Source organism: Ctenopharyngodon idella, chromosome 22, assembly GCF_019924925.1.
Source record: "Ctenopharyngodon idella isolate HZGC_01 chromosome 22, HZGC01, whole genome shotgun sequence".
In the NCBI taxonomy this organism is placed as follows: Eukaryota; Metazoa; Chordata; class Actinopteri; order Cypriniformes; family Xenocyprididae; genus Ctenopharyngodon; species Ctenopharyngodon idella.
In genome coordinates this window covers 18,219,318-18,241,106 of record NC_067241.1, presented here as the reverse complement: position 1 = coordinate 18,241,106, position 21,789 = coordinate 18,219,318, and the positions used below count along the sequence as shown (strand labels likewise).

General features: G+C 37.6%; 1 long non-coding RNA gene across 1 annotated transcript in view; it reads left to right on the top strand.

Moving 5' to 3' along the window:
• Positions 1-328: 328 nt before the first annotated feature.
• The window catches only part of LOC127504682 (uncharacterized), a 27,923-nt gene continuing 6,462 nt past the window's right edge, over positions 329-21,789 (top strand). Inside the window, exon 1 of the long non-coding RNA XR_007927423.1 lies at positions 329-468. This is a non-coding gene — a long non-coding RNA (uncharacterized LOC127504682). The remainder of the gene's footprint in view (positions 469-21,789) is intronic.

The following is a 21,789-nucleotide window of genomic DNA, read 5'->3' as shown; positions in this document are numbered from 1 at the left end:
ATTAGTATCTTAACATTATTATGATAACATAAAGACCTCAACCCTGGTAAAGACATTTAATTATTCGACAAGCAACATGTCTGCCTTCCTACCAGAAAATGTAGCCAGATTTTAAACAAAGGCCCATTTCCATCGTAGGGATCCATATCTACTTCCATCATCTGGAATGACACCCAGAACAGTAAATCGTATGTAGTAAACATACCATACAACACTATAATAATTAACATTATTAGGCTAATCTCTGCAGTCAATAATTTGCTTAGAGATCATATAATACAGTCTGGGTTATGTTATCTTTCATTTCGTGTTATGGTTTCAGTCAGAGGATGGGGGTATGCTATGCAACCTGTCCATGTTGGCATCTACCTAATTTGGCTTCTACCAAATGATGGTTTGCGCCAATATACAATATAGAGTTTAATTGGACACACGCCTCTGACGTCAACAGACAACGAAAAAGCTACGGTAAGAATATTTTCCATTCCATGAAAAGCCGTTTTATTTATCATATAATGCCTTAAGTTAAGATTAAAACATTCAATTATCTCGCACGCAAGATTTTTTAAGTATTGATGGGTTTTGGCAGAAATGCAGTGACGGGTGGTGCAATGATAAGAGCACTGTGCTTGGAAAACCCGTGTTGAAATGTGACTCAGGGGCATTTCCTCTGATTGTGCCAGCGACCCTTTGAGCAATGCACTGAATCCCCATCTGCTTTAAGGTCTACAATAGTACAATGGTGCTCTGACCCCTCTCTCTGTGTTAAATAAGAATATGGAAATGACACCTGGATCTTGGCAAGGTTAACCAAGTAGGCTGCTCTTTTGTTTCTGCGAAGAGATGTGATCTCCTGTTTATTTTTATTTTTTAAAAAAAATATTTTTTAAGATAAATTGTTGAAATGTCAGCATAATATAGTGAAATGTTTAGATGGAATGTTATATATTTGGATATTAATGTGCTCAGGATGGATAAGTCATTTGATTCTATAGAATACTTCCTGTTACAAGTCCCTCTTATTCTAATGTCAGGAACAGCAATGGCTTTAAAAGAAAATCTGTTACACTTATCTGAACTTTTAATCATCTTGGCTTAGTTCATAAGCTGTAATAGTAATAGTTAAACCAGAAAAAAGCTTTTCATTCCCATTTATGCCATTAGTCCTTAGTGAGAGCTGAAGGGTTGGAGTGGCTCAGGTGTGTGACGCCCATGTGCAGACTGGACCATGCAGTGGTGTGAGTGCCATACCGAAGCTTTTCTGGACATCTGCTGCTCTTCCATCTCACGGCCCGGCCCATCTGGCCCAGCCAGGCTTTCCTCTCGACAAAAAATTTTTGCTCCTCATGCCAAAAGCGCTCTTTGTCTTTGCTTATCTCTCTCTATTCTCTCCTCCTTCTATCCCTTATTTGTCAGGATTGATAGCACTGAATGTTTGTACTGCTTGTTAGGGTTAGTATGTTTAAAGGATTCTCATCTATTTCACGTGTGTACATCCCAAGATAAGTTAGACAGGTTGCAGACATATCTAGTTGATATTTTCCTTTTTAGGTGAGATGATATTTTGATATTTATATTTTAGCATTGCGTGAATAGCCTGTTTTTCAAAACAAAGATCATTAAAAATATGAATAAATAAATATTTTAAATATAAATGTATTTAAATGTATAAATGTAATGAAAAAATCTATATTTATTCTTGTTATTTTGAAATAGTGTGAAATGGTGCATGTAACATTTGAAGCAGAATTGTGTTCTGTGATTTGGTTTGTCATGTCTATTTCCCTGGGCAATTTCACTCATGTCATTATCCATCTGCCTGCATGAGAGGGTGGGGGTTGCAGGGGGCAGGGAAGCATTCGAATAAACCCAGAATGCATATATGGTGAAACATGAAACATTCCTTTTTTTATTTTGAAGAAGAAAAAGAAATCAACAGTGTGTTTCAAACTTTCAGAGTGTTACCAATCTAGTAGATCATTTCTGTTCTTTTACGAGACTCTGGCATTGGCATTGGCATTTGTGCGCATTTTACTCTTGTCCTCTCCACAGAGCTCCTTGTGCCCCCTTCCCCACGGTGCTCTTTAATTAGACAGGATCTGTGCTTGGACAGACCTGGCATGCTGTTTCTCTCTCTCTGACTGTCTCTTTCTTTGTCTCTCTATCTATCGCTCTCCTTCTTTTCATCCCAGTACACCTTCTCTGTAGCCTAGGCATCAACAAGATGCACTTTATAGGCCTAGGGCTAGGAACCAAGAACCAGTTTTACTTCCAGTCTCATACATTAATTAAAGGGTAAGTTCACCCAAAAATGAAAATTCTGTCATTAATTACTCTCCACCATGTCATTCCACACCATAAGACCTTCGTTCATCTTCAGAACACAAATTAAGATATTTTAGATGAAATCCGAGAGGTATATGACTCGTCCATAGACAGCAATATAATCAACACTTTCAAGGTCCTTAAAGGTACTAAGGACATCGACGTAACTACAGTGGTTCAACCTTAATTTTATGAAGCGACAAGAATACTTTTTGTGTGCAAAAACAAAACAAAAATAATGACTTTATTCAACAATCTCTTCGCTTCCCTGTCATTATCCTTATGTAAATGCCACAGTAAGCAAAGTGAAGGCTTCCATGTTTACATCCGAATGCCGGCTCAGTATTGGCCAAAGCTGATCACGTGAGCAGCACGAAGCATGCATGTGATGCTGACGCAGGAGCCGGTCAATAAGTCGTCGTTCTGACGTAGAACCTGGAAGCGCTGGACGGAAACAACGTATGAGAATGACACAGATATTGTTCAATAAAGTCGTTATTCTTGTTTTGTTTTTGCGCACAAAAAGTATTCTCGTCGCTTCATTAGATGAAGGTTGCACCATTGCAGTCACGGCGACTTTTTTAACGATGTTTAGTACCTTTCTGGACCTTGAAAGTGTTGATTATATTGCTGTCTATGGAGGAGTCAGAAACCTCTCGGATTTCATCAAAAATATCTTTATTTGTGTTCTGAAGATGAATGAAGGTCTTATGGTTGTGGAGTGACATAATTAATGACAGAAATTTTTGGGTGAACTAACTCTTTAAAAAAATAATGAATGAGGCTCGGGTCCGTTCAGTACTCGCACGTGCATTTGGCGATACAGACGGAACACCATACTAAAACCCTCTGACAGTGAATGCATTTCTTGAATGGCAGCCGCAACACCTCTACTGGGTTGTAGCTGGGGTATCCGGGGCCCCGGGACAAGTTGTTGCTGTGGGCCCCCTTGAAGTCGCGTTCCATGGGGTCCCCCTCGGTTGAAACCGGTACCACGGTTCCCCCACTAGCGACGTCCCTGCACCGCTACAACAAGAAACCAACAAAATTACTTTAATTATTGAATGAAAAACCTGCTGCGTAACCAGTGTAGTCCAAACGATTCCCAAACGAATAACACTTATAAGTCAGTTCTTTTTAGTTAATCAACCAAAGTAGTCTGACCGAACGAATTACAAACTGATTCTTTTGAGTGAATCTAAAAGATACTGCATAGTCAGTGTAGTCCAATCGGTTTCCAAACGAATAACTCCTATGAGTCGGTTCTTCATAGTTAATCAAAACCGTACAGCTCGGACAGTGTAGTAAATGGATTCCCATATGAATCTCTCTATATGAACCGGTTCTTTTTAGTGAATCAAAACCATACTGTTGTAGCTTACTTAGGAAAGGACAAACTGTCACTTACATGAGATCGCAGCAATAGACCTTAGGTGCCATATTGAATTTAACACCCATAAAAACGAGGCTTTGAGGGATAGACATACAAGGCATGCCCTGTATAAAAGTACTATATAACATAATTTTCACAACTCACAACTTTTAAAACTGTTTTATGGAGTTTTTGTCTACTGAAAGTTTTTTCAGAAAAACGTTTCATGAGCTGATTGTTAAACAACAGTACAATCTGTGAACACACTGTATTCTGCCCTCACAGCCTTGTTTTCATTCCTGTCAAAAAATAAATAAGGCAACGACCCAATCAATTCCCGTTGGAAAAAAAGTCCTGCCCAACATTTTTTTTCTTGTTTGAAAATCTGTTTCTCACAGATAAATGTGTCAGTAGGGAAGAAAAAAACTCTTTTTTTAATTCAGTGTCGTTGCAAACAGATTTATATGCATTGTTTTGTTTTTTCTAAATATTTTTTCCTTTAAATTATGGAAAGAATTGTTTTCAGGTATTGTGTATTATCATCTATTTTTATATTAGGAATCATAGTTCATAATTTATAGATGTTGTAACAGTTGGGTACTAAATACATGTCAATAATCATTCTGGAAAAAATAGCAGTGTGTGAGCCCACAGCCATTTTGCCTCAGGCAGTTTACTTGACGGTGCGGAGTTTGTTTTGTGCATCTGTTTCTTTGTATCTGTCTTCTAGCATAGACTCTGATGGCATTTGTTTGTGTCAATTGTGTCTAGCCCCATTTGTGTGTATACGCGTATAAGCGTCAAAGGATGTAATGCATAAGTACATGCACCTTCTGATTCTGAATGATTTAGCAGAAGAGGCCCTTTAAATTCCTGAGAGATTCACAGATGGACTTCACCATTAGTGCACAAGAGCAGCTCTGGCAAAGATTTGCTTTGGCTGGATTTCCAGAAGACAGATTGAAGACTCTTGCTCAAAAACTGTTAATTATTAGTAAAAGCCTATGTTACCACTTATGAGAGTTAAAGCGTAATCATCATTCCTCTGTGTGGAAGAGAAATAAAAACAGTGATCAGTAATTAATTACCCCTGAAACATATTCGTATTACATGAAGTCCACAGAGTGGGTAAAAATGGGTCACAGAGGAATCATTTTCTTGCAGGATGATGGAGCTGTGATGTTACTGAGGAAGGAAATACTGAATTACATCATTTATGCATTTTTAACACTATAAGAAAATGTTGATTGGTTTCAGTAAACCATTTAGATCTCGTTTTCTGGGCGTAGGGAATAGGGAAGACACGTTTTGTGCTATGTGTTTGAAATGTCAATAATGTTCTCATATTTATTGGCTACAAGTTAAATTACTTTAAAAACCTAAAATTTATTCCTAAACTGTATCCCACCGCTGTAATGAAAAGCTGTGGATGTTATATCAAATTAAATAAAAGCATATGTTGATTCAGATGGTCCTTGCATGTCATTTAACATCATATTATAAACCAGTCATTACATTTTACTTACCTTAAAAAAGAGTCTTACAACTTTCACTGTCACCTCAGAATGGTGGTGCTCATTTCTTATTGGTTGAACACAAACTTCAGCGTGTGATCCATTTCATCAGTTTGGTCTGGCGTATCATTTTCAATGCAGTCATCAGGACAGCAAACATTGTTGTCCATAATTTACTTACTGCAGAGGCATACACGTCACTGCAAATGTCATAAGAAGCATTTTTCATATTCCACCCACTCAAACTAATACTATATGTTTTCGTTCATATCTTTTGTGTCAGAGTCACCAAGATATTCTTCAAGCATGGATTGCTGGTGGTAGATTTCCAGCACCTTTAAGTAACTGAGCTTTGGACATATAGGCCTACAGTTTTGGTTTGGTTTTCCCTGTGTTCTCATTCATTGTTAGTTGCTATGGTTTCTGATTTGAATCACACACCTGTTCCGTGTTATGTTGATTAGTCACTGTGTATTTAAGCCCTTAGTTCCTTTTGTTCATGGTTCAGTGTCGTTTATGTTTGATGTGGTTGTGTTCGATGATTATTATTCCTGATCTCCTGCATCTTTCCAGTTAAGTTGTAATTAAAGTATTTTTCTGTTGTTTTCCTTCGTTGTGCGATTACTGCAGCCACGCAAAACAATTGTCAATAGAGTATCTACGTATGAAGCGCATCTCACACAGAAGTCACTTTTAAACCAAGCAGCTGTCTGTCTGTTGGTCAGCAGGTCAAATTCACATGACCAACTGAACAGATGTAAATCTGCATGTGGAAATCTTTTGCCCTCACACGAAATTCCCAATCACACCGATTTCTACTGAAATTATTGAATTTTTCCTATGAAAATTCCTCAATGGTAAATGTGAGTGCACCTATTCTGCACAAACTCCTATATATCATTTGTCTTATTATATATGTTAAGAACATTGGAGTGCAGAATGATATTGGGCTTGTAACTAATTTAAACGCCTTTGCAATCATGTGTTTAACAGTCTCGTCTGTGATTAGCTACAATGTTCAACACTGCAGAAACACACTGTAAATTGAAACATCTGATGTAACAGTAGACCACTAGATCTAAATAGCCCTTTCACGCTTGTGTTTAAAATATTCTAGCTGACCCCCCAGTGTGAGTTTTTTTAAGGCGACCGTTATTTCAGAACATTTGCCCTTATTGTTTCCATGGCGACCAGTGTTGCCAAGTCTGCGGTTTTCCCGTGGAATTGGGCTACTTTTACACTGTTGCCGCGGGTTGTTTTTCATGCCTGAGGGTTGAATTGACCCAAAATAACGTGATGTTTAGTCCCTGGAATGCAAATTTTACCCCCCCGGAACGTGATTTTTACCGTGGGACCCCCCTGAAATGCCATTGGGCTAGTTTTGGGCTAGTTTTGAGGAGCAATTGGATGGGTTTTGTTGTGAAAACCTGGCAACCCTGATGGCGACGTGTCATGCTTGTCACGTAACACACTGCAGCCACAATAACACTGGATGACAGATGTATCGCTATTATTTTGTTTTTCCTTTTTTATTTAAAATATTCACAAACTTGCTTACCATATACTCAACTGATATCTGATATTCCGATTCTCAAATATGTGCAAGAGAGTATGTTTTGTCATTTAAAAACCTTAATAAATGATCTTTAGCTTGATCTGTAACGCGAGATGGGCGCCGCCATCTTAGTTTGCACCGCAGCTCGTCCTGTCATTCGGATTTACATCACGTGAATTCATCAGTTTCTCCCGAAATACATGCAAGTACGTGACTGGTGAACTGGAAGAATAATAGAGTAAACTTTATAGTTACTTAGGAACACTACGTGTGTCTGATATGAATAAATGTCGGCAAATTATAAATGAATGGCAAATTATATTTGAATGGATTGTTATTGAAGCTTCCACTGATGTCTGACATCAGTGTGTATTTTACAAACTCTAAATGTATTGTTTTACTGGTGCTTATGTGTATTTAAAGTCCCCCTGTAGTCAATAATTGTATCCCTTAAAACTCATCTTTGATCACCAAAATTACACAATGATCACCAAAATTTCCTGTGAAAAAAAATTTCTTCATGCCTAAAAATAGCTTGAATGTAACTCTACACCCTTGCCTCATTTATTATACGCGGATCTATGAATATGCTAATTAGCCCCGCCTCCACTCACACGAGCTCAAGAGATCCACTCGGTGAACTGGCTGAGGTAAACGCTGCACAATGGTATCGCTTTTTACAACGTCGGACACATAACTGTAATTAATATGATTAGGATTTTGCTTGAGTACATTATCAAACAGCTAATAATGTGCTGCTAATGTTACACAAACCATGTTCCCAGTCGCAAGTCAGACAGCTGTCTTCTAACAATCAGTAAACTTAGAAACGCTTTGAACAACTTAACGTCAGTGCAGAAAGGCATATAGTTCATCATAACATCATTTATACATCATACACCCGCTATATTGCCAAATCTACCCGATTTTTTTTTTTTTTTATATCAAAAGAAAAATATACCGGGTTATATTCTCTTGAGACTCTCCTGCTTCAGAGCGCTCATGGTTAATGATATGCTAAAGCCCGCCGGCACTTTGACATGATTTAACAAGGTGGTTTGTGACGTCAGAAACACCAGCGATTTCAAACTGCATGTGGCTGCGGTTTGAAAACACTTCATAGTTGTGATATACAGCGCTGAGCGCGTCCATCTCACAGCCAAAGCGTGAAAGCACAGTTTGAATCTGTGACGTCACTGAACGTTCTAAATCCCATATGTGGGACCGTACCGCTCAAAAGGATAGAATGCTGCATGCAGAGGTGTAAAGTACTTGAGTAAATGTAACTACTTACTGTACTTAAGTATCTTTTTGGCTACTTTGTAGTTGAACTGAGTATCAAAGATATTGGCAACTTTTACTCTCTACTTGACTACATTTTTGAGCAAGTAAATGTACTTTTTACTCCACTACATTTGTGATGAGTTATGCAATTACAAATTACATTTTTCATGGCAGCTAACTTTTTCTGCAGCAGTTTGTCGCCATTTAAGGGCATTGAAGGTACTATATCTTGTGCATTTTGCCTTTACTCACCCAAAACTTGTCAACAAGGATACTTTACGTGAATGTGAGTGCATTAGCAGGTAGTTGCTGATCGCAGATGTTTGATTTATTAGATGAGGAAATGACTGCAGCTGGTGATGAGGCTCAAACCAGCACATACAGTAGACTTTGACTATTTAATTTTACTTAACATTGTTTTATTTATCCGCTATATTGACAAGACCGTTTTGAGGGATATTGGTTTACTTACGGCCTTTCTGTGCACTTGAGCTGTAGACGTTTAAAAGGTTGTTGTGTCGACCTTGATTTATTGCAACATTGGGGTGTTCAGTTTTATTTTGATTTTAGAATATAAACTTGATTTCTCATCTTACAAATCAATTGTTTCTTATTTTCACTGGCATGTCTCTCAGGACTAGTGCATCTCTGAGCCTACATTCAGCACGAGTAAAATACTTAAGTACTGTTAAAATCAGATACTTTAAGACTTTTACTCAAGTTGTATTGGAATTGGTTACTTGTAACTTGTAGTGGAGTCATTTTCGATGTAAGGTATCAGTACTTTTACTCAAGTATGGTTTTCAGGTATTCTTTACACCTCTGGCTGCATGACACTTTTCACTATTAGTTGCGGCAGCAAAATCGTGATTATTTTTTCGAATCATTGCAATTAATTGAGAATGGTCAATTCATTTGCACAAAACAGGAAAGAAAAATAGAAGAGAATTTCTCCTCACTTCATGATATTAACAGAATGGATGTGTTTTTGTGGCCTGGCTTTGGCATTGGTTAATAATGCCTCTTTTATCTGCTGCAGGCATTCCTTTTTTGGTTGTCTGGTGATACATGTCTGGATTGGGCTGCCTTATTTATGACTCCAATTACATGGCCACCATTAGCAAGGCCTTTAGCCTAATGAGTCGTGCAGAAGACTGGAGAGATGGCCCATGGAGTTGTATTGATGGAACTGTAAACAAGTCCACTGTATCACTAGAAGCGGTTACCATGAGGTACTGTTGGTTTTAGGCAACACCAGTCACCTGAAAAGTCTCATTATCTCATTGCTCCCTACATTTGGTTGTGTGTGTGTGTTCTGTCTGTTGTGTCTATACCAGTGTGTTTCAGACTTGGCTTAAGCAGAAATAGGTCAGGCTGAACGATTTACAGCTGCAGACAATTTAAATGCCATGAACTGTGCAGCCTGGACATATAAATGTCATCTAGCCCTGTTTAGGTAAACTGGAGATTCTGGGTTGAACATTATATATACATATATATAAATAAATATATATATATATATATATATATATATATATAATATTGTTTGGCCGCATGACCAGATTACAGCGCGTTTATAATGAATACAATGGAATAAGCAATGCCAGCAGGTGGCATTTCTCTTCTGATTTTCTTTGTCTGATCTCTCTATGTGATTGTTAGGCTTTTCAGTGTATGAAAAATGTATGAGAAGAGCTCTTCACATCAGTGTTAATATTCACACCATGCATAGATGCATGGATGAGTGACTCTCTATATCTTGTTGGATAAAGACATTGGAACAAGGAGGAAACATTCTCCCTGTGTACATCTTCATGTTCCCATGACAACAGGCTTACTGCTGTGAAAATGCATGAAGACAAGGGTTATATCTGTTCATAAGGAAAAACAAATCTACAAAGTGAGATGGCTCTTGGTTATTTGGTCTGTATTAATGTGCTGTTGGAAGATGGAGTGTTCATAAAAATACAGAGGATGTTCACACAAACACCATGTCAAAACAGACCTTGCTGCAGGTTGAGATGATGAATATTTTATGTACTTACATGGAAACCACCTCGTTCTGTGGTGGTACTTTGATATACATTGGAACCTACAAGTGAAAATGCTTCTGTTTTTTGACAAAATATTCGTTACAAATTATATTTTCAGCATAATCATTTGAGTGAAAATTTGAGAAAAATTATAAATTATAAAAATTAACATGAATTTCAGAATACCATTTTTTTTTTTTTTTGTATTATTCACTTAGAAATAGTGCAGAATATTAAATATTTCAGTAACACTTTAGAATAATGTCTTGATTTTTAACATTAGTAAGCTTTATCATCATACATAATTTATTATTCTTAGTCAATGGTAATTTCAACATTTACCAATAATTTTTAAAATACAAAGATATATTTGTTAAAATTTGTTAATGTACTGTGAACTAATAGGAACAAACAATGGATAAACAATAATAAATGCTTTAAAAATATATTACTCATTTCATGTTAGCTAATGCATTACCTAATGAAACCTTATTATAAAGTGTTATCAATATTTCTTTCATTTTACATCATGTTTCTTTGTTTTACATTTTTCAAAACACATTTTTTTAATTCCATATTAATCATCAATATACTATATTACCATTGTCTAAAAATAAAATAAATTGTCAAAAACACATGGTACTGTTTGTTAGTGCAAACCAAAGTTTGATATGTTTACTTGAATATATCAAAAAGAACAAGTGGAAAAACAGCAGCGAAGCGTCACGAAAGCTACATCAACTCCCAAATACCAAGAACATGACTTGTTTTGGATCCCGTCAGCAGCACAGAACATAAAGTCACTGTGTGTTTCTTACATAACCTCCTTCAAGCTCACTTTGTGCTTCACTTCCTATACAGTCCTTGTGAGTACATGGAGAAACATCCTCCAAGTGCTTGTTCAGTGAGTGTGATTCCTAATCGCAGCCCTGTCATTGGGTTTTAACATCACTTCTTACTCAGTCCAATTCCTCAATCCTCAGCAATTCCGTAAGAGCTGTGCCCTTGAGATCCGACCTCAGTCCGACAATACCAGTAGCTATTTTTGTACTTTGAACTGGATGGGTCAGGAAACCTGCTGACAAGGTGGAAGTGAAGGTCTGACACAACATAATACTTTCCCACAGTGTAATTCTCCCAGATTTGGATTCCTTTTTACTTTATGGCACAGAGGTACTTTAGGGACCTAGAGGGGAAAAAATCTCATAGTTGTTCACATCACATCAGATCACTTCCTAATTTTCATTGTTGTCCATGGAAACGCTGTATATCAGACCACTTAACTGGAAACTAGAAATGGTGCTACTTTCATGTTGCTCATATGATATCACACTGTGGAATCCCTCTCTGTGGTTTCATACAAACACAATTTGTTGAACTTGCCAGTCGATAGCTGAGGCCCTGTTTACGCATTTTGGTCGATCAGATCACAAGTAGACAAGGGAGACACATACCCGTTTACACCTGGTGTTTTAATCTGTCTCTTGTCCACTATCAACCACTTCTGTCTTGATTTCTTTGAGGGGAGGGTCTATAGGCGGGTAAATGTATGTTTTTTTTATTAGATCTTTTGATCTAATGGACAAAATAAGCTTGCGCAATTTAAATATGAACGCACACAGATCGAGGCGATGGAAAAACAGAGCATTTCTGCTCCAACAGCCGCAAGACCACACTGAACACTGTGAATGCGTGTTAAATCAGGAATGGTGAGAGAACATTGTGCTTGATATGTTTTTTTTTCTATCTTCAAACCAAACTTGGGTCTTCACCTGACAAAGTTTAAATCCCGTCTAGCACGCTTCCCATAATGTTTAGGTCAGACCAAATAACGCGTTAGGTCAGTAGGCAGAGAGTGGGCTGTCTTTTGTGGCTGTTCGAACACATTCAACCACACGAGCGCTTACACTACGAGAACAATCCGGTTGAATGCGCTTTCGACCACCTCTGGAAGTGGTCGAAAGTGGACAAGCTCAAGCCCGTTTACACCTGTATTTAGCGTCATCCACTTGTAATCCGATCGTCCAAAACACATCTTAAAGGGATCGTTCACCTCAAAATTTTGTCATAATTTAATCAACTCAGGTAGTTCCAAACCTGTATAAATTTCTTTGTTCTGCTGTACACAAAGAAAGGTATTTGGTAGAATGTTTGTAACCAAGCAGATCTCGCCCCACATTGACTGCCATATAGGAATGGTAGTCAATGGGGGGCGAGATCTGCTTAGTTTCAAACATTCTTCCAAACATCATCCTTAGTGTACAGCAGAACAAAGAAATTTATACAGGTTTGGAACAACTTGAGGGTGAGTAAATGATGACAATTTTTTTGGGTGAACTATCCCTTTAATACCGGGTGTAAACAGGCCACAAAGAGGCCCTTGTAGAACACTGTGTCATGTTTGGGACGCTGCAAAAGAAGTAAAACATAACTGTAACATAATTCACAGTTTGTCCGTCTAACGTCTGTACATCAAATGTAAGACGTGAGCACATGATCAAAGATGCCCATCTAGTCCATTTACATATAAAACAAGGGCCTTTTTACTGGTTACTCGCATTTTTGCAGCATCTCGCACATCATGATATGTCATTCTAAGAACACGGGGCTCAAGTTAAGTTCAACTGGAAAAAAAAAAAACGTCACAAGACCTTGCAGTTTGTTTTTCATTCCACTGCCCAGTGTCTTGCATTTTTAAGTGCAAAAACACATTTTTTTTTTTTTTTTTTTTTTTTTTTTTGTGAACGACCCCTAATGCAGGAAAACGTACAGTCAGCCGGATATTGTCGCAAAATAAACCCAGACAAGGTGACCCCACCACAGAGCATACATTACTTACATTTAATCTCATCATGGCGCTTGAACTGAAAAAGCGTATTTGTGCATTTTGGGTGAGTTGTCTGGGTTTGACAGGGATGAATCATCCTGGCCGTGTTCAGTACACAGCGGTTTACCCCCCTTCTTGTTGTTTGCCAGATTTACTTGCAGAACACGGTTGGTCATCACTTGAGTGCTCAGCTATATTTCGTTCTTTTTCTTTCACTTGGAGGTAATGAGAACAATGACAGTTAACCTGACTGGTGTCTTTGCTCCTGCTGCCCCACTCAATGCATTCAACACAGTCACATTCTGCACATCAGACCGCACTGCCGCAGCCTTTGTGTGCACTGTTGCCTAGTGATGGCACGAGGAAAAGCACAATGCAAGTGTGTGCATGTTTGTGTGTCTTTTCTTTGGGTTGCTCAATATCCTGTTTCAGTTTATGCAGAGCAGGCATGCGGATATTGTTATAATCGGAACCAATATTTAATTAGACGATTAAATGAACAGCAGCATGAAACATTCAAATAAATACACACACAGATGAAAAGAATCATGGCTAAATTTGCGATTACTCATCCAGGCAGGAAACACTTGACTTGCTTGACTGAATCGTGGACAGGACATACCATTTAAAGTGTTTGGATGTGTCCTAGAAACACAAGAAAGATTTTGCTGCTTCTGTTACAAAACAACGGAAGAGAGCGAGCCTGGCAGAGCTTCAGGAACGCTGAACAATTGATCATGTGTGCATTTGCCCTATAGAGAGCGAGTGGGTGGACAGGGTGCTCATGGGAGACTACGGGATCAGACACTGTCAGCTGGTTGCAGGATGATTAAAGGAGCACAAACATGGAAGAGGCATTTTGTTTGGGTAAACAAAATTGTTTATAATGTTTATTAGCATTCCATGAATAAAATCAAGCCATTAAAGGATTAGTTCACTTTCAAATGAAATTACCCCAAGCTTTACTCACCCTCAAACCATCATAGGTGTATATGACTTTCTTCTTTCAGATGAACACAGTCGGACATACATTAATAAATATCCTGACGCATCTGAGCTTTATAATGCGGGATTAACGAGTATGAGCTGAAGAAAGTGCATCCATCCACATCCATCCATCATAAACATACTCCTTAATAAAGGCCTTGTGAAACGAAGTGAATAGTTTGCGTAAAAAATAGCCATATTTAACAAGTTATGAAGTAAAATATCTAGCTTCTGCCAGACCGCCTTCCGTATTCAAAAAAAAAAAAAAAAAAAGGCTGTCTGACGGAAGCTAGATATTTTACTTCATAACCTGTTAAATATGGCTATTTTTTTTAACACAAACTATTCGCTTCGCTTCAGAAGGCCTTTATTAACCCCCCGGAGCCGTGTGGAGTATGTTTATGATGGATGGATGTGGATGGATGCACTTTCTTCAGCTCATACTCGTTGATCCCGTTCACTGCCATTATAAAGCTCAGATGCGTCAGGATATTTATTAATATAACGCTGATTGTGTTCATCAGAAAGAAGAAAGTCATATACACCTATGGCTTGAGGGTGAGTAAAGTTTGGGCTAATTTTCATTTGAAAGTGAACTAATCCTTTAAGAATGGTTTATGGTAATTATGAAAAGAATATTTGGATAGAAAAGGAATAAACAAAACATAAAAACCTAGAATATTCATGTAACACTAATTTGTTAACATACTAATATCAAGCATAGTAGTTGGTTGGTGGTTTATATGAATCATATACAGTCCAAATATCTGGAATTCAAAATGTATTTGCAGGAAATGAACAGAAAGTTTATGATGTAAAATAAATAAAAAAAATATTTTATATTCTGCGCTATTTCTATATCACTAATCAAGGTTTTACTTAAACTTGTAAACTCAATTAATCTTTTCACTTAAATTGTTATGCTGACCCAACATAAATTTTTAATGAAAAATGTTGCATTAAATTAAAATGATTAAATTAGAAAAATGCTTCTGCTATAATTTTACATTTTTAAGTATAATCAAATTGGCTTTATAAGCCATTTTAACTTAAAAAATCGAGTTGAATCTCATAACTTGGGTGCAAAATCTGCAAACCCAACAGGAAGTGAGATATTTTGAATTTTCTCTGCAAAATTTTTGCAGTTTTTGCCATTTCCAGACGTTGTACTTTAACGAACTCCTCCTAGAGCTTTAATCAAAAAAACATCATATTTGGTTAGTCTAATCTGAAGGCCTTGGCGACGTTGAATTGCGAAGATCTTGAGTTTTTGTTGAAGGGCGTGTCCGTGGCGGCCTGACAAAGTCTGATGTTTCGCCATGAAAGAGGAAGCTGTTGTAACTCAGGCATACAATGTTCGATCTGCTCCAAACTTCACATGTTTGATAATAGTCCTGGCCTGAAGACATCTTAGCAATACTCAGTAATAGTCAAAGCGCCACCTGCTGGCAACAGGAACTGTGGTGCATCAAAATGACTTTGCCATATTTCTCCTCTATTTATCCGCTTAAATGAATATCGCCCACTGTTCTGTTTTCCTAAGGCCACCGGGTGGCAGTAAGCCTGGGTGCGAGGGCCCTTTCATCGCTGCTTGCAGCTTTAATTTATGGTTTGTTTTTTCGTTAGCCAGGTAAGTTTTCTTAAAGCTGCTGTCCGTAAGTTTTGCCTCTTTGTCGCCATCTCTGTTTGAAACCTGAAATTGCAGTTATATGCGGAATTATCATCTTTACGTGGGTTGTGCTTCGGCACGGCTCCTCAGTGCGGACAAATCTAATGTTTGCTGTCTGTCAACACATCAGTGGACACTGTACTTCGGAATCAAAGATTCAATGACTTGGAAGTATGATCAAAATAAGAATTTTCACCGGAAAATATCTGAACAAGTAAGTAACATGTCTGCCACTTTTGTTCTGACCAACTGAGAACAAAAAGAATTAACCTACAATAAATTGCACTGCCAATGGTGATTAAATATAACGATCGCTTAGCTCATATCACATCAAACTGTGCAAATTATTATTGTTGTTATACTTTGTTCGCAAATTGTTAATGTTAACAACATAAGCATTGCGTGACTGTGTATTTAGTGTGTATTAGCGTTACCTGTAGATTCTAATTTCTGTAGCCAGTCTGAAGTCTTTTGCTTTTGTCTACGGGTGAATCTCCAGTTGTCACTGATGATTGTCATTTGGACCTTTCTGGATTACAATCCACCATCAAAATGATAAGTTTAATTATTGCAGCTGCTGTGAGAAAAGGCTATAAATGATCCGCTACCAGCAGCATCCTATATGCGTAGTCTACTAACTGGGACTCCTTCCTTTCTGTTTACAAATGTGACGTAATGGCGCAAAGACGAATAGCTGCATGCTCGAATTTCCCGCGGAAACCCACCAGTACCGATTTTTTTTAAAAACATTATTACAAACTTACAGTTGTGAATCGGGCTAAGGTAAGGAGATAGTTTTGAACACTGGCTGGTTATGTACTTGCTCTAAAATTGATTTTGTATCATTTTTAACCAAAAAAAGTTATGGACTGCAGCTTTAATGTTCCCAGAACGTTAGTTTTTGGCTCACAGAACGTTATTCTAACGTTAATCTAAAGTCCCCAAAACGTAACTTTTTGGTTTGTATAACGTTATTCTAAAGTTAATCTAACGTTCTCATCACGTTATTCTAACTTTAATCTAACGTTCCCAGAACGTTCGGTTTTGGTTTGTATAATGTTATTCTAACGTTAATCTAATGTTTCCAGAACGTTAATCTAATGTTAATCTAACGTTCCCAGAATATTATTCTAACATTAATCTAACGTTCCCAGAACGTTAGTTTTTGGTTCCCAGAACATTATTCTAACATTAATCTAACGTTCCTAAAACGTTAGTTTTTGGTTTGTATAACATTATTCTAAAGTTAATCTAACATTCTCATAACACTTTTTTTTATAGTTAATTTAACGTTCGTTTTTGGTTTGTATAACGTTATTCTAATGTTAATCTAACGTTCCCAGAATGTTAATCTAATGTTAATCTAACGTTAATCTAACATTCCCAAAATGTTAATCTAATGTTATTCTAACGTTAATCTAATGTTCCCAGAGCGTTAGTTCTTGGTTCCCAGAACATTATTCTGACGTTAATCTAACATTCCTAAAACATTAGTTTTTGGTTTGTATAACGTTATTCTAAAGTTAATCTAACATTCTCATAACATTATTCTAACGTTCCCAGAATGTTATTCTAACGTTATTCTAATGTTAATCTAACGTTCCCAGAAAGTTATTTTTTTGTTTGTAGTACATTATTCTAACATTAATCTAACGTTCCCAGAACATTATTCTAACGTTAATCTAACATTCCCAGAACGTTAGATTTTGGTTCCCAGAACATTATTCTAACGTTAATCTAACATTCTCAGAATGTTAGTTTTTGGTTCCCAGAACATTATTCTAATGTTAATCTAACGTTCCTAGAACGTTAGTTTTTGGTTTGTATAACGTTATTCCAAAGTTATTCTAACGTTCTCATAACGTTATTCTAACGTTCTCATAACGTTATTCTAACGTTCTCATAACGTTATTCTAACATTAATCTAACGTATGGTTAGCCAGGAAAGTTTTCTTAATATTCCCAGAACATTATTCTAATGTTAGTCTAACGTTATTCTAATGTTAATCTAATGTTCCCAGAATGTTAGTTTTTGGTTTGTCAAGTCAAGTCACCTTTATTTATATATAGCGCTTTTTACAATGCAGATTGTGTCAAAGCAGCTTTACAGTGATAACTGGTATATAATTTTGGCTGCACAGCAGCTCTTAAAGAAAATGGTGTCATTTCCATCTTAAGTAAATTCAGTATTGATTAATTCGTTGTAAGAATCTTCATTTAATTTATCTATATCAGCACTGGAGTAAACAGTGATGTCCTCATCCAGCTCAATTCAGTTTGCATACAAGGGTGTCAATGCAGGCCCAAAACATTGCTGAATATCAAATGTCCCCAACTAAGCAAGCCAAAGGTGACAGCGGCGAGGAACCCAGAGTCCATCAGGTGACATCAAGTGGCAAAGGTGTTAAAATGGAGAGAGAAAAAAACCTCGGGAGAAACCAGGCTCAGTTGCGGGGCTAGTTCTCCTCTGGCCAACAGTGAACAATGCATGATTATGGGTTAGGGTTAAGCAGCTTTCATCAGTCCGATTGGGATTGCAACAGTCAAAGTATTTATTCCAATTCCGTCTTGTTGAGGATCGTATTCATCACGCTGGTATGGGACGGTTTGTTGAGGATCCGTTCCATGGTCGTGTTGATGAGGCCTTCGCAGGGGATGATCTAGTTGACACAATCTCTGCTGACACTTCAGGGCTGTGTTGTCATCGTGCCTAGGCGTAGGTCCTCGATCTCAGCTGGATATGGCCTGGATCCGGCTGACTACAGTAAACCTCGGGATAAACAGAGAGACTAATATTAGCGTAGATGCCATTCTTCTTCTGATGTAACGAGTACATCTGGTGTTATATGAAATGTTCCTGGTTCCGGCTGACCTAATTTATGCAGCCTAACAATCCTTTAACGGATTTGAAAACATAAATTGATAATGTGTTATGTGTATGCCAGGGTAAAGAGATGCGTTTGTAGTCTAGATTTAAACTGACAGAGTGTGTCTGCTTCCCGAACAATGCTAGGAAGATTGTTCCAGAGTTTGGGTGCCAAACAGGAGAAGGATCTACCGCCTGCGGTTGATTTTGATATTCTAGGTATTATCAACTGACCTAAATTCTGAGATCGCAATAGACGTTAAGGACTATAATGCATTAAGAGCTCGCTCAGGTACTGGGGAGCAAAACCATTTAGTGCTTTGTAAGTAATTAGCAAGATTTTAAAATCTATATGATGTTTAACAGGGAGCCAATGCAGTGTTGGCAGAACCGGGCTAATATGGTCATACTTCCTGGTTCTAGTAAGAACTCTAGCTGCTGCGTTTTGGACCAGCTGGAGTTTGTTTATCAGGCGAGCGGAACAACCACCCAGTAGAGCGCTACAGTAATCTAGCCTTGAGGTCATGAACGCATGAACTAACTGTTCTGCATTTGTCATTGAGAGCATATGTTGTAGTTTAGAAATATTTTTAAGATGGAAGAATGTGGTTTTACAAATGCTAGAAATATGGCTTTCAAATGAAAGATTGGTATCAAAGAGCACACCCAGGTTCCTAACTGACGACGAAGACTTAACAGAGCAGCCATCAAGTGTTAGACAGGTTATTATGTGCAGAGGTTTTTGGTCCAATAATTAGAATATCTTTTTTTCTGAATTTAGTAGTAGGAAATTACTGGTCATCCAATTTTTTATATCAGCTATGCATTCCGTTAATTTTGTGAATTGGTAAGTTTCGTCAGGGCGCAAAGAAATATAGAGCTGATTATCATCAACAGTGAAAACTAACCATGAACCATGCCAATGCAATTCCACTAATGCCAACATAATTTTCGAGTCTATTCAAAAGAATGTTGTGATCGATAGTGTCGAATGCAGCACTAAGATCCAGTAACACTAACAGAGAGATACAACCACGATCTGATGATTGGAGCAAATCATTTGTAACTCTAATGAGAGCAGTCTCAGTACTATGGTACGGTCTAAATCCTGACTGGAAATCCTCACAGATACCATTTCTTTCCAAAAAGGATCATAGTTGCGATGATACTGCCTTTTCTAGTATTTTTGACAGAAAAGGTAGATTCGAGATCGGCCTGTAATTGACTAATTCTCTAGGATCAAGTTGTGTTTTTTTAATAAGTGTTTTCATAATAGCCAGCTTAAAAGTTTTAGGTACATATCCTAGTGATAAAGATGAATTAATGATATTAAGAAGAGGATCTATGACCTCTGGAAGCATATCTTTCAATAGCTTAGTCGGTATAGGGTCTATCATACATGTTGTTGATTTTGATGATTTAACAAGTTTAGACAATTCTTCCTCTCCTAAAGCAACGAATGAATGGAATTTTACCTCAGGGACACTACAGTACACTGTCTGATGCGATACTGTAGTAGACGGTTGCATGGTTATAATTTTCTCTCTAATATTGTCAATCTTGCAAGTAAAGAAGTTTATAAAGTCATTACTGCTGTGCTGTTTGGAAACATCAGAAGTTGAAGCTCTATTTTTCGTTAATTTAGCCACTGTATCAAATAAATACCTAGGGTTGTGTTTGTTTTCTTCTAAGAGGTTTGAAAAATAAGTAGATGTAGTATTTTTAAGGCCTTTCTGTAATCAATCATTCTCGCGCTCCACGAAATGCGAAAAACTTCTAGTTTTGTTTTCTTCCAGCTGCGCTCCATTTTTCTGGCTGCTCTCTTAAGTGCCCGAGTGTGCTCGTTGTACCATGGTGTTGGATTAGTTTCCTTAATCTTCTTTAAGCGCAGAGGAGCAACTGAGTCTAATGTGCTGGAAAAGACAGAGTCAATATGTGGCGAGGGTGGCGTGGTTCAGCGGAGTCGGCAGCGGGAGAGAGAGTCAGGAGACGAACGGTGAGTGAGTGGGTTAAATGCAAATGACGAACACCTGTCTCTTGTTTCAGTAATTGGTGTGGAGAGAGTATATAACGCCAGGAGAAACAGGAGTGGGGGAGAGAGAGAAGGGCTACTGACTGCTGCCCACGCTGGATGTGTCGTGTTTTGTTGTGGAGAGAATTTGTGAATGATTTATGACCGTTTTGTGCCTGTCTGCACACCTTTTCTTTTTGTATGCTGAATTTGTTAAATAAAGCAGTCAGTAGTCAAGCCGACCCTGTCCTCTTCCTTCCTAAACATTGAACCTTGTTACACAATAGTTTCTGTTGTAACATCGAGTTCTTCTAAGCTATCTGGTATGCTAAGGCGATGAAACTGATCAGGAAGATTATTTATAAAGCAATCTTTAGTGGTAGAAGTGATGGTTCTACCATATTTATGGCAGGGTGGTGGTTTTGCAGCCTTGGCTAAATGTAGTATATACAAGACTAAATAATGATCTGAGATGTCATCGCTCTGCTGCAGAATTTCGACTGCATCAATATCAATTCCATGTGACAATATTAGATCTAAAGTATGATTACGACAATGAGTGGGTCCTGACATGTGTTGTCTAACTCCAGTGGAGTTTAGAATGTCTGTAAATACCAAACCCAATGTGTCTTTATCATTATCTACATGGATATTAAAATCACCAACAACAAGGACTTTATCCGCAGCTAGTACTAACTCTGATAGAAAATCAGCAAATTCTTTGATAAAGTCTGTATGGTGTCCTGGTGGCCTGTATACAGTAGCCAGCACAAATGCCAACTTACATAATGTTACATAGAGCACCATCACTTCGAAGGAATTATATTTGAACGACTTTTGAGTAATACTGAAGATATTACTATAAATTACAGCAACACCTTCCCCTTTGCCTTTCCGACGAAGATTGTGTTGATAATTGTTACCTTGAGGGCTAGATTCATTTAAAGTAATGTAATCGTCTGGTTTTAACCAGGTTTCTGTCAAACACAGCAAGTCTAGATTATTGCCTGTGATAATATACTTTACAATAAGTGCTTTTGAAGAAAGGGATCTAATATTCAGCATCCCAAGCTTTATCATTTGTTTATCAGTATTATCTCTGTTTTTTATTTGTTGAACATCAATTAAATTTTTACCCTTAAATGATTTTGGAAGTTTTTTGTATTTACTAATTCGGGGTACAGACACAGATGATATCTAGGTGAAAGAGTTTCTATGTGCTGGGATTTATCTGACTTCTGTGACGTGAGAAAGCTAGCAGACGGTCGGTTTAGCCAGTATGTCTGCTCCCTGACCTGGGCCCCAGTTTGTCATATAGGTTTGTATAACGTTATTCTGTTATTATA